Raw genomic sequence first — 18,871 nt, forward strand, 5'->3', positions numbered from 1 at the left:
AACTGGAAGGGACCTTGAAAGGTCATTGAGTCCAGTCCCCTGCCATCAAAGCAGAACCAAGTACCATCCCTGATAGATTTATCCTAGATCCTTAAATGGCCCCCTCAGGGATTGAACTCACTACCCTGGGTTTAGCAGGGCAATGCTCAAACAACAAATAAAATCACAAAATGTATATTAATGTTACATCAATAAATGTCGATTTTTTGCAGTTGCACGAATAATTATATCTTTATGCAAAATTACAAACTTACAAAATATCTGAAATTTTCACAGAAGCCTGTTCTATTTGATTAAGCACAGTCTATACTTGTTTTTATTTCAACAAAATAAGTTATGTATCATATACAAAATTGAAAAGTACCTTAAATTTATATTTAAATTAAACATTATATAAAATTAATTTTAAAATTATTTAATATGAGCAAATACCAATTTTACTCATCAAATTATTGTAATATTATAAAATATACCTAAAATGTAATCTATAATAATAAATAACTATGACTTTCCGACAAAGTACATTTTCTTTGGTGGCCCTAGGGTTGCCAGGTGTCCGGTATTGGTGCCTTCTGCCTGGCACCTAAAATGCGCTTGCGGAGTGTGTGCTGTGGCTGGCAGGTGGAAGCTGTGAGCTTCTAATCAGGGTTTGAAATCTAGAAGCCTCTGCTCATTGGTTGGGCCTTAATCATGGGGAGGAGCTATCAGGCAGTCCAGGGCTTTATAAAGGATTGAGTCAGTGTGAACAGGAGATGTTAACAGGGAGTTTGGAGAGAGAGTTGGGAAGAGGATTGGGAAGGGGGTGAGATACACTCGCCATTCTTTAATATCTTTTAACTACACACCTTCCCTTCAGGGAGGCATTGAATAACAACTGAGGAATCTCTCAGAGGAAGGCAGGTATGGATGGTGATAGCTCTGCTGTCGTTACCTGCACAGCATGTGCCATGTTTGTCTTCCTCCCAGAAGAAAGAAGGGATTTCATCTGCACTAAGTGCAAGCTGGCCACCATTTTGGAAGACAAAATTAGAGGACTGGAGGCCCAAGTATCGACCCTACGTTGTATCAGAGAGGATGAAGACTTCCTCGATAGAAGGCAGCGTTTAATTCTGCAGGCACAGCAGGCTGAAGAGACAGTCAGGGCAGTACAGGACAAGGAAGAGAACTGGCAGCATGTAACCTCTAGAAGGAGAAGAAGGCCAGCTCAGGTATCCCCCATTCCAGTAGAGGTAAGTAACCGCTATCAGGCTCTCTCCACAGGCACTACGGTGGAGAATGCTTTGGCAGGGACCTCTCAGGGAGGATATCAGAAGGGAACACCATCTACTGGAAGGCATGGGATTTGCAGTTCTGGGGATGGGGGTTCCACAACCACCACCCCCAAAAGAAGACGGGTGGTGGTGGTCTAGGACTCCCTCCTAAAAGGAACCGAGTCATCCATCTGCCGTACAGACCTGCAATCTCAAGAAGTGTGCTGCTTACCGGGAGCTCACATTCAGGATGTGACTGACAGTCTTCCGAAAGGGATTAAACCTTCGGATCGCTGCCCCTTCCTGCTTCTCCATGTAGGAACCAACAATATGGCCAAGAATGACCTTGAACGGGGCACCGCAGATTATGTAGCGCTGGGAAGAAGGATCAAGGAATTTGAAGCACAAGGGTGTTCTCGTCCATCCTTCCAGTTGAAGGAAAAGGTCCGGGTAGGGATCGTTGAATTGAGGAAGTAAATGCGTGGTTGTGCATTTACCCACCTGGTGTCAGAGAGAGGACTTTGGTTTCTTCAACCGTGGGACTCTGTTGCGGGCACAAGGATTGTTAGGGAGAGATGGGATCCACCTAACCAAAGAGGAATGAGAAACAAAGGAGGACCCCTGATTTGGATGGGGAAGGCAGGATGATCAACTGGTTATCTATGGTGTTTGTACATCAATGCGAGAAACCTGGGAAACAAACAGAAGGAATTAGAAGCCCTGGCCCAGTCGAAGAACTATGATTTGATTTGAATAACGGAGACTTGGTGGGATGACTCGCATGACTGGAGCACTGTCATGGAAGGGAATAAACTGTCATGGAAGGGAAGAACAGGCGGGGGAGAAAGGGAGGAGAAGTTGCATTGTATGTAAGAGAGCAGTATGATTGCTCGGAGCGCCAGTATTTAGAGGAAGAAAAGACTGTTGAGAGAGTCTATGGGTTAAGTTTAGAGGTGGAAGCAACAGGGGTGATGTTGTGGTTGGTGTCTGCTATAAACCGCCAGATCAGGTGGATGAGGTAGACAAGGCTTTCTTTGGACAACTCAGAGAAGCTTCCAGATCTCAGGTCCTAGTCTCATGGGCAACTTTAATCATCCTGATATCCGTTGGGAGACCAATACAGCAGTACACAGACAATCCAGGAAGTTTTTGAAGAATGTTGGGGATAACTTCTTGGTAAAAGTGCTGAAGGAATCGACCAGGGGCCATGCGCAGTTTGACCTGCTGCTCACAAACAGGGAGGAACTAGTATGGGAAGTAGAGGTGGGTGACAACCGGGGAAGCAGTGATCATGAGATGGTAGATTTCAGGATCCTGGCCAAAGGAAGAAAGGAGAGTAGTAGTCCACACCCTGGACTTCAGAAGAACAGACTTTGACTCCCTCAGAGAATTGATGGGCATGATCCCCTGGGATCCTAACATGAAGGGGAAAGGAGTCCAGGAGAGCTGCCAGTATTTTAAAGAAGCCTTATTAAAGGCACAGGTAGGAACCATTCAGATGCTCAGCAAGAAAAGCAAATATGGTAGGCGACCAGATTGGTTTCCCAGGGACATCCATGGTGAGCTTAAACACAAAAAGGAAGCTTGCAAGAAGTGGAAACTTGGACAGATGACAAGGCAGGAGTATAAATAAATATATTGCTCGAGAATGCAGGGGAGTTATCAGGAAGGTGAAAGCGCAATTGGAATTGCAGCTAGCAAGGGATGTGAAGAATAATAAGAAAGGTTTCTACAGGCATGTTAGCAATAAGAGGTTTGATCAGAGAGGGTGTGGGGCCCCTATTGGATGAGGGCTGTAACCTAGTGACAGATGATGTGGGGAAAGCTGAAGTACTCAATGCTTTCTTTGCCTCTGTAGTCACTGACAAGGTCAGTTCCCAGACTAATGCACTAGGCAACCCAGTATAGGAAGGAGGTGGACAGCCCTTGGTGGGGAAAGAACAAGTAAGGAACTATTTAGAAAAACTAAACAGACAAATCCATGGGCCCGGATTTAATGTATCCGAGGGTACTGAGGGAGCTGGCAAATCTCATTGAGGAGTCTTTGACCATTATCTTTGAAAACTTGTGGACATTGGGAGAGATCCCGGCTGATTGGAAAAAGGCAAATGTAGTGCCCATCTTTAAAAAAGGGAAAAAGGACAATCCAGGGAACTACAGACCAGTCAGTCTTACCTCAGTCCTCAGAAAAATCATGGAGGGGATCCTCAAGGAATCCATTTTTAAGCACTTGGAAGAGGGGAAAGTGATCAGGAATAGTCAACATGGATGCACGAAGGGCAAGTCGTGCCTGACCAATCTGATTAGCTTCTATAATGTGGTAACTGGATCTGTGGATATGGGAAAGTCAGTGGATGCGATATACTTTGATTTTAGGAAAGCTTTTGATATGATCTCCCACAATATTCTTGCCAGCAAGTTAAAGGAGTATGGATTGGATAAATGGACCGTAAGATGGATAGAAAGCTGGCTAGACTGTTGGGCCCAATGGGTATTGATCAATGGCTCAATGTCAGGTTGGCGGTCGGTTTCTAGCAGAGTGTCCCAAAGATCAGTTCTTGGGCCAGTTTTATTCAACATCTTTATTAATGATGTGGATGAGGGAATGGTTTGCACCCTCAGCAAGTTTGTAGGTGACACTAAGCTAAGGGGAGAGGTAGATATGCTGGAGGGCAGGGATAGGGTCCAGGGTGATGTGGACAGATTAGAGGATTGAGCCAAAAGAAATCTGATGAGGTTCAACAAGGACAAATGCAGAGTCCTGCCCTTTGGACGGAAGAATCCCAAGCATTGTGACAGGCTGGGGACTGAATGCTTAAGTAGCAGTTCAGCAGAAAAGGACCTGTGGATGAGAAGCTGGATATGAGTCAACAGTGTGTCCTTGTAGCCAAGAAGGCTAATGGCATATTAGGGTGCATTAGGAGGAGCATTGCTAGCAGATCCAGAGATGTGATTATTCCCCTTTATTTGGCTCTGGTGAGGCCACATCTGGAATATTATGTCCAGTTCTGGGCCCCCCACTATAGAAAGGATGTGGACGCATTGGAGAAGGTCCAGTGGAGGGCAACCAAAATGATTAGGGGGCTGGAGCGCATGACCTATGGGGAGAGGCTGAGAGATATGGGTTTGTTTATTCTGCAGAAGCGAAGAGTGAGGGGGGATTTGAGAGCAGCCTTCAACTTCCTGAAGGGAGGTTCCAAAGAGGATGGAGAGAGGCTGTTCTCAGTAGTGACAGATGGCAGAACAAGGAGCAATGGTCTCAAGTTGAATATTAGGGTCTAGGTTGGATATTAGGAAAAACTATTTCACTAGGAGGGGGGTGAAGCCCTGGAATGGGTTACCTAGGGAGGGGGTGGAATCTCCATCCCTAGAGGTGTTTAAGTCTTGGCTTGACAAAGCCCTGGCCGGGTTGATTGAGTTGGGATTGGTCCTTCCTTGGGCAGGGGGCTGGACTTGATGACTCCTGAGGTCTCTTCCAGCTCTATGATTCCATGATTCTAAGCTAGGGACATCATCGACAGACCTAACCTCCATGAATGTATCTAGTTCTGGTTTTGAATCCTGTTAAAATCCTGGTCTTCAAAACATCCTCTGGCCAGGAGTTCTACAAGCTGAACTGTGTGTTGTGTGAAGAAAAAGTTCCGTTTGTTTGTTTGTTTGTTTGTTTGTTTGTTTGTTTGTTTGTTTGTTTGTTTGTTTGTTTTAAACCTGCTACCTATTTTTTTCATTTGGTGACCCCCTAGTTCTTAGGTTATGGGAACAGGTAAATAACTTTTTCTTACTCACTTTCTCCACACCACCCATGATTTGATAAACCTCTATCATATTCCCCCTTATTCTAATCTTTTCTAAGGTGAAAAGTCCCAGTCTTTTTAATCTCTCTTCATATGGGACCTGTTCCAAACTGCTAATCATTACCTCTCTGATACTTCTCATCAGTTTTGTTGCCTTCTTCAGAACTTTTTCCAGTGCCAAGATATCATTAAAGTTGTGTCCACTCCATATTAAACAAAGTGCCTTTTACAAGGCTGTGTATAATCAAGGAGATTAGAAAGGCTGCTTAGTCAAAAAATACAATAATAATGGGGGATTTCCGTTATCCTCATAATGACTGGGATGCAGAGAGCAAATTTCAAGATATTTTAAATGACTGCTTTTTAGAGCAGCTGGACACAACTCTTGACTGACTCTCAAGTGGGGTGCAGAATCTGGTCCAAGAGGTAGATATCAATGAACCACCCAATAATAGTGACCATCATGAAATTAAATTTAATATTTAGGGGGGACATTCTAGAGAAACCTAACACAGTAGCATTCCACTTGAAAAAGGGGAACTACCCCAAAATGAGGTTAGTTACACAGAATGTAAAAGGAAAGTCACAAGTCACCTCTTGTTCATAATAGAACTTTCCTAAATACTGCTCACTCTTCTCTGCTCTTGAAGTCCCTCCGACACACAAAATTTGGCTTATCACAAATTTAAATCACTAGGTTGGGCCATTTGGAGATTCTATAAGTGTTCCACACAAAGCAAGGCAGGAACATAAGTTGCTGGTAAAGTAGTTCAGAAGATGAAAATACCTTTGGGGGTTTTTAAAAATCCCAAATACACACCAAACTCATGAAATCTGGTACCATCCTAGGCATGGACATCAAGGGTTTTAGCTGCACCAGAGGAAAGTAAAAACCAAGAGATATAACTTTAGGAACCAGCTCGTGAGCCTCTAACCTTTGCGATTCTAACCAGGATCTTCACCACAAATGGCTGCAGCTCCCCAAAGGACTGGCTGCTCCTTTATGGGCTGATTGACTGACATTGCTAGAATGCCATACATTGAAATCATACTCACAGAAAAGGTCTGCCCCTCAATATGTGTAGCTCGACCTTGCTCCCTCCACCCCCTTCCTTCATAGCCTGGAATACTGAAGAAGAGGTGGGATTAGCAGTGGTCTTGGAAAATCAACAAAGCCATGCTCTTGTGGCCCAAGGGGAAAGAGAGACTTCACACCCGAAGATCCATCCTCAGAGCCTGTACACCTCTGCTGGCCTTGTGGTGGCGAGAGGTGTATTTCAATAAGCAGGTCCCAGATCACTTAGGACATTAATGGTTAAATTCACCCCCTTGAATTCTACCCAGAAGCTCACTGGAAGCCAGCGCAGACCACAGAGGCATGTAATATGCTTAGCTCAAGCTCCCTGCAGGCTCCTCTGCTATAGAGCAGCTGCGGTAAGAAGGGTTTGAGGTGCTCAGCAATAAGAGGTGCTCTCTGCCTGGTAAGGGTGGAGGTGACCTGCACACCTGGTGATATATACCAAGCTTATGAGCTCAGAGTGTCTTCACAGGAACTGCACGGTACAGACCTGCAGCCTAAGTTAGCTGCATTAATACTGACATTTCCAAATCTTCTCTGCAAAGCTGAGGGATTCTCATTCATGGTTTATGAAGCAATAGTCAAAGTCCCTGCCAGAAACAACTGTGATAACGCAAAGGTCGGGATCAATGGGAGTTTTAAGCATAATAACCCCATATGCAAATAGAAAACCAAGGCTTAATCTACACCCAAATTCCTGGCTTCAGAAGGCAATGAGATTGTGCAAAGCACAGGCCCCGGGTCACCCTATCTACATGGCAAACTCCCCATGTCCAAAGCCCCAGCCAGCATCATGCTTTGGACCGGTCTCCCTCTGGAAGTAGAGCGGCAGACACCCCCTTGCAATGTGACTTGCTTGTGAAAGTGCATGGCCTCTACTCTCCTGCACACAGGGCAGAGGGACAAACACAAAGGGGTCACTGATGAGACCAGAATGTGTGTCCAACTACAAACTATCCTAACAGCTTGGATCAGGGCAGCATCAGTCAGGGACTCTAGAAAACAGCCATTGCCCTTTGATTGCCGTTCAAGAGGAATGCCTTGGAAGCAAGCTCAGTGAATGGAGACTGTATCTGCACACTACCCCTCTTGCACAGCTGTGTGACACAGCTCAGGAGCCTGTCAGCGTGTCTGTCTTCAAAGAGAAGTGTGTGGAAAGGAGGGTGTTAATGGTGAACACACTTTGCACTTCCAGTGTATTACTGGCCACAAGTGGCCATGTGACTCTCCTCTGCAGAAGCCCTCTGCGTGTGTGTGGCATGAGGGAAGATGTTCCCACAGGTCTGCACTAGTGCCAAAGTGTGAGTGTCAGCAGTTCTCCAGCTTGACGTTCAGAGCTGGGAGACCCCACGTCAGAGGTTGAGCTCGCACCTTGTTCAAACCTAGGCTGGAACATGCCCCTTGCCTCTGAGAGGTGTTTTAGGTGTGCTCTCCTGAGTGCTCCATACAAGGCCTGACAGAGTCTGCCAGGAATCAGCACCATGTGGACCAGGGACTCCACCAGCCACTGTGACCTGGCATGAGAACAAACAACTGAGTGGGAAAGACAGAAAGCTGGAAGGAGCAGCTGAAGGCAGAGCATTGGACCAGAAAGAAACCTGGAGAGAGGTTTTTGGATCGGGATGTATATTGAAACATGTTCACTTGGGGCTATGAGCAAAAGATGCTTCTTCCTGCTCTTTGATTCCTTGTGCATTCAGAAATACAGGGTTTTAATGCAGTTTTGTTTATTTGCAGAGAAATATCCGCCTATCAACCGTTGCTGCTCCCAGATGGAACATACCCAGGGATCCAAACTTTGACTAGCTGCTTGGCTCAAATGGGGCAATGATATCATCTATAAGAAGGCCATGCACGAGGGCCAGTTTGATGAGGCATATCTCCTAGGTTGGTTAGCCAGACATCAATCCCAGGCAAAATAATGGAAAACCAGGTACAGAATTCAAGCGCTCAAGACTTACAATAGGAATGAAATTAATGCCAGTCAGCATAGCTGTACGGTCTCATGAGACAAATCTGGTGTCATTCTTTGAGGAGGTTACCTGAAAAGGTAAGAACATAGATGGAACAGACATAGAATATCTGTGCTATAAAGTCAATGCCTTACAGAAGTCCGATTTAAAAATTAGCACTATTCAATATCAATAAAGCCCACGTTGAATGGGTTGAGAACAAACCATGTGACAGATCACAATAGGGAATGTAGGAGTATCTAGTCAGGTTCTGGAGGATGGTTCTAAGCCTGCCTTTTTTCGACATTTTTATCAAGGATCAGGAAGTAAATATCAAATTACTGCTGGTAACGTGTGTGGCTGGCACAAAGATTGGCAGAGTGGCCAGCCAGCCATACAGATTCTGGATTGCTGGATAACCAGGGCCCATTCAAACAAAATGCATTTTAATGCAGCCAAACGCAAAGTTATGCATGTAGGAACAAAGCAAGCATACCAGAAGTATGGACTGAGGCAGTATACCCTGGAAAGCAGTGACTCTGAAAAGCATTTTGGGATCGTAATGAACTAGGCAACTCAACGGGTGTTGGACACAGTATGATTCTGTAGCACAAACAGTAATGCAAACTTGGGATGTGCACACAAGGAGCCAGCCGATCAGAGCTGGGAGGCAACTGTGTCTCTGTATATAAAATGGTGAGACAGACATTTGAATTTGTTAGAGAAGAAAGAGGTGACTCAGGAGCAGAAGACGTAAATGGACCTTTTCAGGCTGCAAGGACGAAGAGAAAAAATCATGTTCAAAGAACAATGCCTGCTTCAGCCGAACCCCTACCACTAATGTACAGCCATACCAGACCTCTATTAATTTTTACATATTACAGCAGAATTCTGTGTCCAGGTCTGGTCCATATTTTAAAAGGAAGTTGAGAAATTGGAGGGGCTGCAGAAAACAGCCACAAAAATTATTTGAGGGGTGGAGTAAATGCCTCACAGGGAGAGACTTAAACACTGTAATCAGGCACCTCTCAATCTCCCTTTTGAGGCAGGAAGCAGATGGAGCTCTGTAAGTACCTTCCTGGGAAGCCACAGAAGGGCTGTTGAATCGAGCTAGGAAAACAGAGCATGACCTACAGGCTGAAAGCAGAAGGAAAGCCCCATTTCTACCAGTGCGGGTGATTAACTGCCAAGGGAAGTGGTGGTTTCTCCATCCCTTGATGTCTTCGTGTCCAGTCCGGAGACCTTTCTGGGAGCTGCTTTGGCCAAACCCAAGTTCTTGGGCTCCACACAGAGATAACTGGGTGAAATGCAAAGTCTCATGATGTTTGTAGGGCCAGACGGCATTAAACTCAGTGGACCGATGTATTTTGTGACAGCCTAGGTATGAGTTGCTAACGCACAGGGTGACACAGGGCAACCCTAATATCCAAAGCCCTCCCCAGGAGAATCTGACTTGCCGGCTAGACCGTGACTGCCTTCACAGTGCTGCTCCCGCCATTCTGGGTTGCTGGAGAGCAGCAGCAGCTGCTGCCTGCAGGGATGTCATAGGCCTGCATTTTCCCAAGTGAACCCTCCAATTTCCTTTAGTTTGTCCCCAGCGTGGCTCTGCCCCTGAGTTTTTGCCCTGTGATGCATGGAGAGCACTGCCAGCCTTCTTTGCCTCGCTGGAACACCACAGGCTGCCCCGGGGTGTTTTGCAGTCCACCACCATGGCACACGTGGGTTACAAAGCCTTATGGCATTCTGGGCAGGGGGTTGGGTCCAGAGATGACAGTCCAACTCCTGTCTCAGTCTGAGCGCTGTACTTGGTCCCTGCAAGTATCAGGGGAAGAGAGTCATCACCCTCAAGCCTTCCAATCTTTTCCAGGTGATGGGGAGAAGCATTTAGGTCTTGGATATTCCTCCTCTTCCCAGGAAAACAAGGTCATGGTCATTGGAATCATAATAATCGATTTGCAAGGCGTATGGGGAATAATACAAATAAAGGCATATGGGAAATAAGCAGAAAGAACTTGAAGTGCTAATAAGCAACAACATCTATGACATCATTGGTATCACAGAGACTTGATGGAATAATACACATGATTGGAATATTGGCATAGAAGGGGACAGCTTGCTCAGAAAGGATAAGCCAGGGGAAAGGGTGGGGGTGTTGACTTGGATATTAAAAATATATACATATGGACTGAGCTGGGGATGGACGTAGGAGACAGAATTGTTGAGAGTCTCTGGGTTAGACTGAAAGGGGCAAAAAACCAGGGTGATGTCATGCTAGGGGCAGAAGAGGTGAATGGGGCTTTTTTTAAACAACTCACAAAATCATCCAAAGCATAGGATTTGGTGGTGATGAGGGACTTCGACCATCTTAGTTGCCTATATACAAATGTGAGAAGCATGGGTAATAAGCAGGAAGATCTGGAAGTGCTAATAAATAAATACAACTATGACATTGTTGGCATCACGGAGACTTGGTGGGATAATACACACAATTGGAATATTGGTATAGAAGGGTACAGCTTACTCAGGAAGGACAGGTAGGGAAAAAGGGGGGAGATGTTGCCTTATATATTAAAAATGTACACACTTGGACTGAGGTGGAGATGGACATAGGAGACATGCGTGTTAAGTGTCTCTGGGTTAGGCTAAAAGGGGTAAAACAACAAGAGTGATGCCGTGCTAGGAGTCTACTACAGGTCACCTACCCAGGTGGAAGAGGTGGATGAGGCTTTTTTTAAACAACTAACAAAATCATCCAAAGCGCAGGATTTGGTGGTGATGGGGGACTTCAACTATCCAGATATATGCTGGGAAAATAACACAGCGGGGCACAGGCTATCCAATAAGTTCTTAGACTGCCTTGGAGACAACTTTTTATTTCAGAAGGCTGAAAAAGCTACTAGGAGGGAAGCAGTTCTAGACTTGATTTTAACAAACCGAGAGGAACTGGTTGAGAATTTAAAAGTAGAAGGCAGCTTGCCCCCTCCCCCCCACAGCCCTTAGCACTGCCTGAAGTGTGGCTTTCCCACAAGCCCTTAGCACTGGCTGCAACATGCCCCTCCCCTCAGACCTTAGTATTGCCTGGAGTTTGGCTTCCCTAGAAGCCCTTAGCACTGACTGGAGCATGCCCCTCCTCCCAGCCCTCAGGGCTGCCTGGAGTGTGGGCCCTCCCCGCAGCCATTAGCTCTGGCTGGAGTGTGCCCCCCTCCCTAACCACGGCCTGGAGCATGGGCCGGCCCCCCAGCCCTTAGCACTGCTAAGAGTGTGTCCAACCCCCCAGGCCTTAGCGTTGTCTGGATTGTGGAGCCCCTAACTCCTTAGCGCTGCCTGGAGTGCACCTCCCTCTCCCAGTTCTTAGCGCTGCTTGGAGCATTCCCTTCCCCAAGCCTTAGGGCTGCCTGGAGCATGCAGCCCAGTGCTCCGGAACAGCTGCTGCTGCTGTTGCTTCTGTGGTAGTGGGGACAGCCAGAGCCGCAGGCCCCCTCTGAATTGCCAGGTCCCAGGGCAATTGCACCCTCTCTCACCTCATCAGCAGGCCTGTCTCTTGCCCTGATACATCGCTGTATCCATGTCAATAGAAACACTTTCACTTTGCACGGAAATTGCTGCTGGCACACGCAGACTCCTTTGGGAACGCAGCTCTCCAAGCGCTCCCAAAAGGGATTTGACAGCAGCTGGGGCCCAGTCGCTGTAATTTAAAGTCAGTTCAGTTACAGACATTGTGTTGCACCCATGGGTGTAACCTGTACAGGGGGATTTAGCAGTGAGGCTGCGGAGAAGGGTTTGGTCCCAGTGCTACAGTAGAGTCTCAGAACCCCCGAAGCTAACTCTGGCAACCGGCCGAGGGGAGCTCCCACACAGGTCTTGGCCGGATGTCTGAGAATGTGGGAGTGTGTCTGTCTGGTGAGCACATCATGCACTATCTAGGCATCAATTCGTAACATTTTTAACAGCCGCTAAGTCATCCACACAGCACCACAGTGGGCAGGTCATCATTATTAGCTTCAGGATCACAAGCTCGCCCAGCCACCAGGCCCATGAACCAGGGTGAACTTAGCCAATGGAACAGGAAGATGGAAGAGCCAATGGGAGACCCTCTCCAACAGTAACTTGAAATGTATTGCCTTTGCTGACTTTTTTTTTTTTTTTTTTTGGCCAAAAAATAAAATTCAGAAAAAAAATCCAAATGTTTTGTCTCAATATTTGTAATTGAAATGTTTCATTTTTTTTAAGTTCAAAATGACTTTTCAATTGTTTTTAAATAAAACTAAAGAAAACTTTGAAATTTTGAAAGGTTACAAAAAGGCTCAAAACCCAAGCGAAATGTTTTGTTCGGGTTGAATAAACCATTCCACGTCACCTGAAATGATTTTTCTTTTTTACTTTTTTATTCACCAAAAACTTTTTTTTTTTTTACAAAAAAATCTGTTTTACTTCAGTCCTCAGCAATTTTTTGGAATTGCCAACAACGTCCAAAGCCCATTAGCCACCCACGTTGTAGGCTGAATAACTCCAAACGCCATTTCACTTGAACCCATGCAGGGACAGGAGGAGAAGCCAAAAGCACCAGTCTGGCCTCAGTCAGAACCTCTGGCCTGGGGCAGAACTACTGGGAGCTACAGGAAGGGCAACTACAACAGACACACAACCCTTGTTGTGCCAGCAGCCCATGTGTCAATTACATACACTGCTCACTCCTCCATTTGCCATGGGAGGAGCTGCTGGGCTCACACCCACTGTTTAATGCTTGTCCCTTTCCTCTGATTCCCCAGGAGAACCGGCACCTCCTGACCCACCAGGAATTCTGACGTGCAGCATCCCACGGCCTCAGTCCCACTTCCACAGTGACCACTGATGACATTCAGCTCTGTCTCTTATCCACCTGCCCAGAAAGTGCTGCCTCCGGTGGCTGCCTATGCTGGAAGATCAACAGTTGGCTCCCCACTCAACCCAGAGTTGACCAATGCGGTGCTAGCTGGAGCGAGGAAATGGTCCCCAGAGCTAGCCAGCATGGTCCCTGAACCATAGCTACTAAGGTAGTGCACAGTTGTGGCAATGCTTGACTCCTTGCTGCCCTTCAGAACCACAGTAACCCAAGTGACTCCTTCCACCTCTACCTGGCACAGCAGCTGTCGGGCAGCCTGCCCAGGCACTGCAGGTATTCGTCACCTCCTGACCCAAGTGTTCACTCTCTCCACCAGGGCCTGCACTGGGAGCTAACAAAGCAAATCCTCCTCATTAGGTTGTGCAGGCTAATGCAGGCAGTGATGCACAGGAAAGAGAAGGCAAGAGCGGGAAACGCCTTGCATCTCCTCTCAGCCCCCTCTCCTCCATGGAGATACCATTCTCGTTTCTCTGCTGGGCTCTGCTCAGTCAGTGAGGGGTCTGCTCCACTCTCCGGTCATACCTCAGCCAAGGGTGTTTGGGGACAACTATCTGGTTTTATTCACTCCACTCTACAGGCAACAATAGCAGCTGCCGGTTGGATTGTTCTATAATTGCAGTTGATATGTATTGGCAATTGGAGTTGGCAATCCTGGGCTTAATTCACTCGGGACTGTCTGTACCATTGGGTGGCACACAGCTCTCCAGCATTAGACAACAGAGACACTCTCCTCCTTAGTTTGCTGATCTGTGAAACAGCCTTGGAATGAAACCACTGGGAGCAGATAGAGGTAACCTACTGTACCGTAGGAAGGGCAACTGCTGGGCGGGGTGGGGAGCTCCGCCTGGATGCTAGCAAAGTCCAGAGCCTGGGGCTGTTACTACACAATCAGAGCATCATAGAAATTAGAGAGGAAGGAAGCAAGAAAGCCAAGGGGAAGGCCGGGAACCCTCTCACTGAGCAATTGAAAGAAAAGAGCCACATTACCGGAAGCCCCGTGGTTTTAAGCCAGCGTGCCAAGAGTGATTGCTGCCCTGGCTGGGGGATTTGTGCACTTTCCCCTCCTGTAATCTGTCGATTATAGCTTGTATAACTGGATTACTTAAGATTAAGGAACAGCAGCAAGCATGTTCCAAATCACCCAGTGAAACAGGAGAGGAACCTGGAAGAATGTCTTGCACAGTAAGAGTGCAAATATGTCCTCAGAAGATTGCATTATATTTTAATATCCAATTCTCTCTAATGCAGAACATATTTGTGGCCCAGCTCCCTCGCTGGGCAAGCACTGGTTGTCAGCTTGGAGGCTTTGGCAAGGTCTTTTCACCAGGTGAAATAAATAGAGTGCTGGACCCCAGATAGGATTACAGTTTGTTTTCTTTTCGTGTATAGAATCAGCAGGAAAGCTGAGCCCAAACGGAAACTCAACTCCTAAAGAATTTGGCCTCTACTGGCCAGCTTCTGTCTGCCTGCCAGGCATGCTCTGGCTCAGCTTGTATTTCACTCTTTATCTTTTAAGAGGCTTTGTTAGTAGCCTATCAAGCCATTCTTTGTGTGCTGAGGACAGGTCATCTCTGTAAATTATTTAGTATGATGAAGTTACAAGGTATTACCTGAAGAATTCTGAGAAAGAAATTCATGTGGGTGCTTTCAAGAGCTCCCCACTGGCAAAACTTTCACCAACTCCAATTCTCAGCCTTTTTACCCCCAACAGGGGTAGGATCTGGGCTCAGCTTCTGAGAGAGAAGCAGGACCTAGCAGAACCTCGCCTCTGCCTGACTCCCATTTTCTGTCACTAACCTGTTTCCCTTCTCATTGATTTTATCTGTGGTCCCAAAAGGCTTATGGAAAGCCTGCAGCATCACATGTGGGGGGAAGAAATGTCTGAGGTGCACATTGCCCAGCGGCTGCGACCCAGCATTGTAAGCCATCGCAGCCTGACAGAGAGCTGTGATGGAAGGGCTTGGGGCTGGGAGAGCGGCTCAAATGCACACTGGCACTAAAGCATCAAATCGCCTCTGGGACAATGCGGTTTGGGGCATTGGCTGTGGACTCTCTAGGGAGCAGCGTTTGGAGCATGGTTCTGGGCTAGAGCTCAGAATATGGCAGCGCCTGGAGGCTTGATAGCTTCTGCTCCCGACACAGCTCCTGCTCTATGAAGGGTGCTACAGCCCACCTCTGGCCCTGAGAGCACAGACACTACACAGGGCATATGTCCACACTGCTCCTCAAAACTTGCAGCTGGCCCTGGGCTGGGTCCCAGAGCTGAGGCTCCACCACAAACCCAATCGCCTCTTTTACAATTACATAGCTCCTCAGCTCACACCCCACAAGCCTGAGAGTGCACTGGGGGGGTTACAACTGCAGTTCACACATACCCACGGGGCCCCACTGAATGTCCCCTGATGTCATTGAAAGTTCTCCATAGACTTGAATGGGAGATTAATCAAGCCCTCCATTTCTCTGAACTTTAGTTGTTTCCCCTATCAAACAAGAGCAGTAACCTCCGTAGAGTGGTGAGGCCTCTGACTGTGAAGGACAGATGTTTTTAAGACAGCTGATGGAGCAGGAGCTGCTGGAACTCTCCCTGTGCATCTGTGTGACCAGAACCTGGGTTTTGCCAACCTTTTGGAAAGTGACACAGGAGTGAGGTGATTCATTCACTGCCAGAGTACATTCCATCAAAGTACATGTACATTTTCCCAGAGCTGTGCCCTTAACATGCTTTTTTTAAAAATCCTCAGCTAAGCATACAATATGTTAGCTTCGAAGGCTTTGAGACCAGCTAAATCCAAGCCTTTTTCCCCTCCCCAAAGCCAAGTCCAGCTGCTCCCTGAGGACGGCTCCATGTCACATTCTGACCTCCAAGTACCAGATGTTTGGGCTATTAAATTATTGGGGGGATAAAGAGTGGCAAGAATACTTTTGTAATAGGAACGTAAATGTTGCTGTTCTTCTTTCCCCTAAAAGCCGCTAATCTGGTTTTGCTCCAAATTTCATAAAGATCTGATCAAGACCAAGCAGGAAAAATATCAAGCCAGATGTCTGTTTCACAGTGTTATGACCAGCTGAAATCAGCAGATTATAATGGGAACAAGTTTTGGACTCTCAGGCACCCAGTGCAGTAACAAAGGAAGACACGATGGCACACATTCTGAATGTCCTGAGTTACCAACTCCAATACGCGGAGTCATTTATAAAATGAAAAGACCTATATGCATTTGAAGTTTAGAGGATTCTTCCAGCCTCCTCTTGCTGCAATTACCTATCTGTTAGGAGCCTTCCCATGCTCTGCGTCCTACTTCCTCAAGCCAGCTGTTTGTTAATATTTAGGTGCCTTGTGATCACATTTCCAATATTAACAGAGAAAATACCAGGTCGGCTGGCTGATAATTGAGAACATACATGATAGACCAGGTTGTCGCGGCCTCCTTTGTAAATGTGGCTCCTGTCTGCAATGATCCTAGGAGTGAAAGTCTGGTGCCTGAGCAGTATGGAAACGTGCTGTGCATAACAGCTTCCAGGAAAAGAACCCTCCTTGGGCTTACCCGTGAATATGTCCCCCTGCAGCATTCATTCGTTCCACTGTGCCGCACCCATATGCCTTGGAAAAGCCTGGGCCTCATTGCAGTGTGTCATACCTCACAGAACGGAGCCGCAAGAGCTGCATGGCTTTCATTGCCGTAGTGCACCAAAGCCACAAAGAAATGATCCGATTATGATGTCACAGAGAGAGCTCTGGCCAAGCCAGCTGAACTCATCCAAGCATTCAGAGAGTGCATAGAAGAAAAACCCTCTGCTCCCAGGCAGTTCCACTGAAGGCAATTTGTAATCTAAACAGCCCCCTTGCAAACCAGGCTTTACAGGGCCCCATTCTGAGATGCAGAGGGTGGTGCGGGAGGTGGGTACTTAGTTGCTGCCTAGACATTTAAACTGCATTTCCCCCAGCATGCTGCGTAGGCACCTAGCAAGGATCTCCTCAGGCAGACTCCCAGGGTCACAGTCAGATGCACTGTGTTTGCTCTGAATCTGGTGAGAGAACACATGTCCCACCTTGGACAACACCTGGGCCAGTCCCCAGGAGCCAGCACAGGCACACAACACCCCCACACCCGTGTAGCCGAGGCAGTGGGATTAGTAGGCAGCGGAGCTGACAGCAGAGCCTGGACCCCTGCCATACTACAGATCACGTCTCCATGGCCACAGCCCCTGGTTCTGCTCTAGTTGCCCCAGAGGCCCATGCAATGGATGTTAAGGGCTGCAGTTGCTGTTCTGGTCCATTGTGCGGCCTAGCTGCTGAGCAAGGAGGCTGTGCAGCTCTGCCTTATGTAGGGATGAATTTCACCTTCCTCCCCAAATGGGGCTGAATGCTGGAGGGCAGGCAGACAAAGAGGCCCGCACCCTTTGAGAGCAGGGTAGCAGCAAGATCTCCTTGCTAAAGGCCAGGCCCAGATACTCACAGAGCCTGTGGTTTTACAAAATATCCTCTGCTTGTTCTGGCTCCCAGGCTGCCAGCCCTGGGCTGGGACCTGCCATGGCAAGCTGGCTGAGGCTTTGGAGTGGAGCTGGAGCATGGCCCCTGCCAGCCTGGTGCCACAGTGCCTTGGGGGCTGTGAAAGGCCCCTGCCCTGGCACAGAATGAAGAGATCCTGACCAGCTCCACCCCCCACAGGCTGTTATGCTGCTCCTCCCTAGAGCTTATCCTCTCCAGGCCCTCTACCCTGTTCTCTGCCCCCTGCAGAGAACCAGTGAGTCCCAGCGCAGCCACTGCAGGCAACAGGGCGATCTAAGGGGCCACAGCCCAAAGGAGGGCAGCACAGAGCGAGGGCAGGAGAAACCCCACAAACTGAGCACGGCCGGAGCCGGAACCCAGCCTGGGCTGTGAGCAGCTCCAAAGACACCAAACGCCAACCCAAGGTGACCAGGTGTCTGGGTTTCGACCAAAACGCCTGGCCTGGCCGTTCACTGTGCAGTTGGGACAGACAGGCTCCCTGTTGGTTTGCGTGGCATGCGGCCCCCAGGAAACAGTTGGCATGTTCTCCCTCTGGCTCCTATGCATAGAGGCAGTGCGGGGGCTCCAAACACTGCCGGGGCCCTAAGCGCTGCTCCCATAAGCTGGGAATGGCAGCCAATGGGAGCTGCAGGGGCAGCACATGCAGACGGATCAGCACATAGACCTGACTGCCAGAGGAGGCACATTATACCACTTGTGGGATCTCCTTGGGGTATGCACTGCCTGTAGCCAGCATCCCTGAGCCTACCTCATGCCCCCTGCCTCAGCCCTAATCCCCCCTCCCACCATCTGAACCCCTCAGTCTAAGCCCTCTCCTGCACCCCAAAGCTCTCATCCCCAGCCCCACCACAGAGCCGCACCCCCCGTCAGGGCCCTCAGCCCTCCCACAACCCAGTCTCCCTAGTCAGCCTGGAGGAAATGAGCAAGTGAGTGAGTATGCGAAAGCAAGCTATGAAAGGAGGGATGAAGTGAGTAGGGTCAGAGACCTGGAGAAGGAGCAGATCATGGCCAAAGCCTGGTAGGAAAGGGGCCAGGGGCATAAGAACATAAGAACGGCCAGACTGGGTCAGACCAAAGGTCCATCCAGCCCAGTTTCCTGTCTGCCGTCAGTGGCCAATAACATGCCCCAGAAGGAGAGAACACAACAGGTAAACCTCATGTGATCTTTCCCCTGTCACCCATTTCAAGAGAAACAGAGGCTACGGACACCATACCTTCCCATCCTGGCTAATAACCACTGATGGACGTAACTTCCATGAATCTATCTAGCTCTTTTCTGAACCCTGTTAAAGTTCTAGCCTCCACCACATCATCTGGCAAGGAGTTCCACAGGTTGACTGTGAGCTGAGTGAAGAAAAACTTCCTTTTGTTTGTTTTAAACCTGCTGCCCATTAATTTCATTTGG

General features: G+C 48.0%; 1 long non-coding RNA gene across 1 annotated transcript; it reads right to left on the reverse strand.

The window, feature by feature from the left end:
- Positions 1-7,853: 7,853 nt before the first annotated feature.
- Positions 7,854-16,615, reverse strand: LOC112544771 (uncharacterized). Its single transcript, XR_003088099.2, has 3 exons — positions 16,502-16,615; positions 11,596-11,759; positions 7,854-8,164 (listed from the first exon to the last, which is right to left on the reverse strand). It is a non-coding gene; the product is annotated as an uncharacterized LOC112544771 (long non-coding RNA).
- Positions 16,616-18,871: the final 2,256 nt, after the last annotated feature.

This window comes from Pelodiscus sinensis, chromosome 15, assembly GCF_049634645.1.
Source record: "Pelodiscus sinensis isolate JC-2024 chromosome 15, ASM4963464v1, whole genome shotgun sequence".
In the NCBI taxonomy this organism is placed as follows: Eukaryota; Metazoa; Chordata; order Testudines; family Trionychidae; genus Pelodiscus; species Pelodiscus sinensis.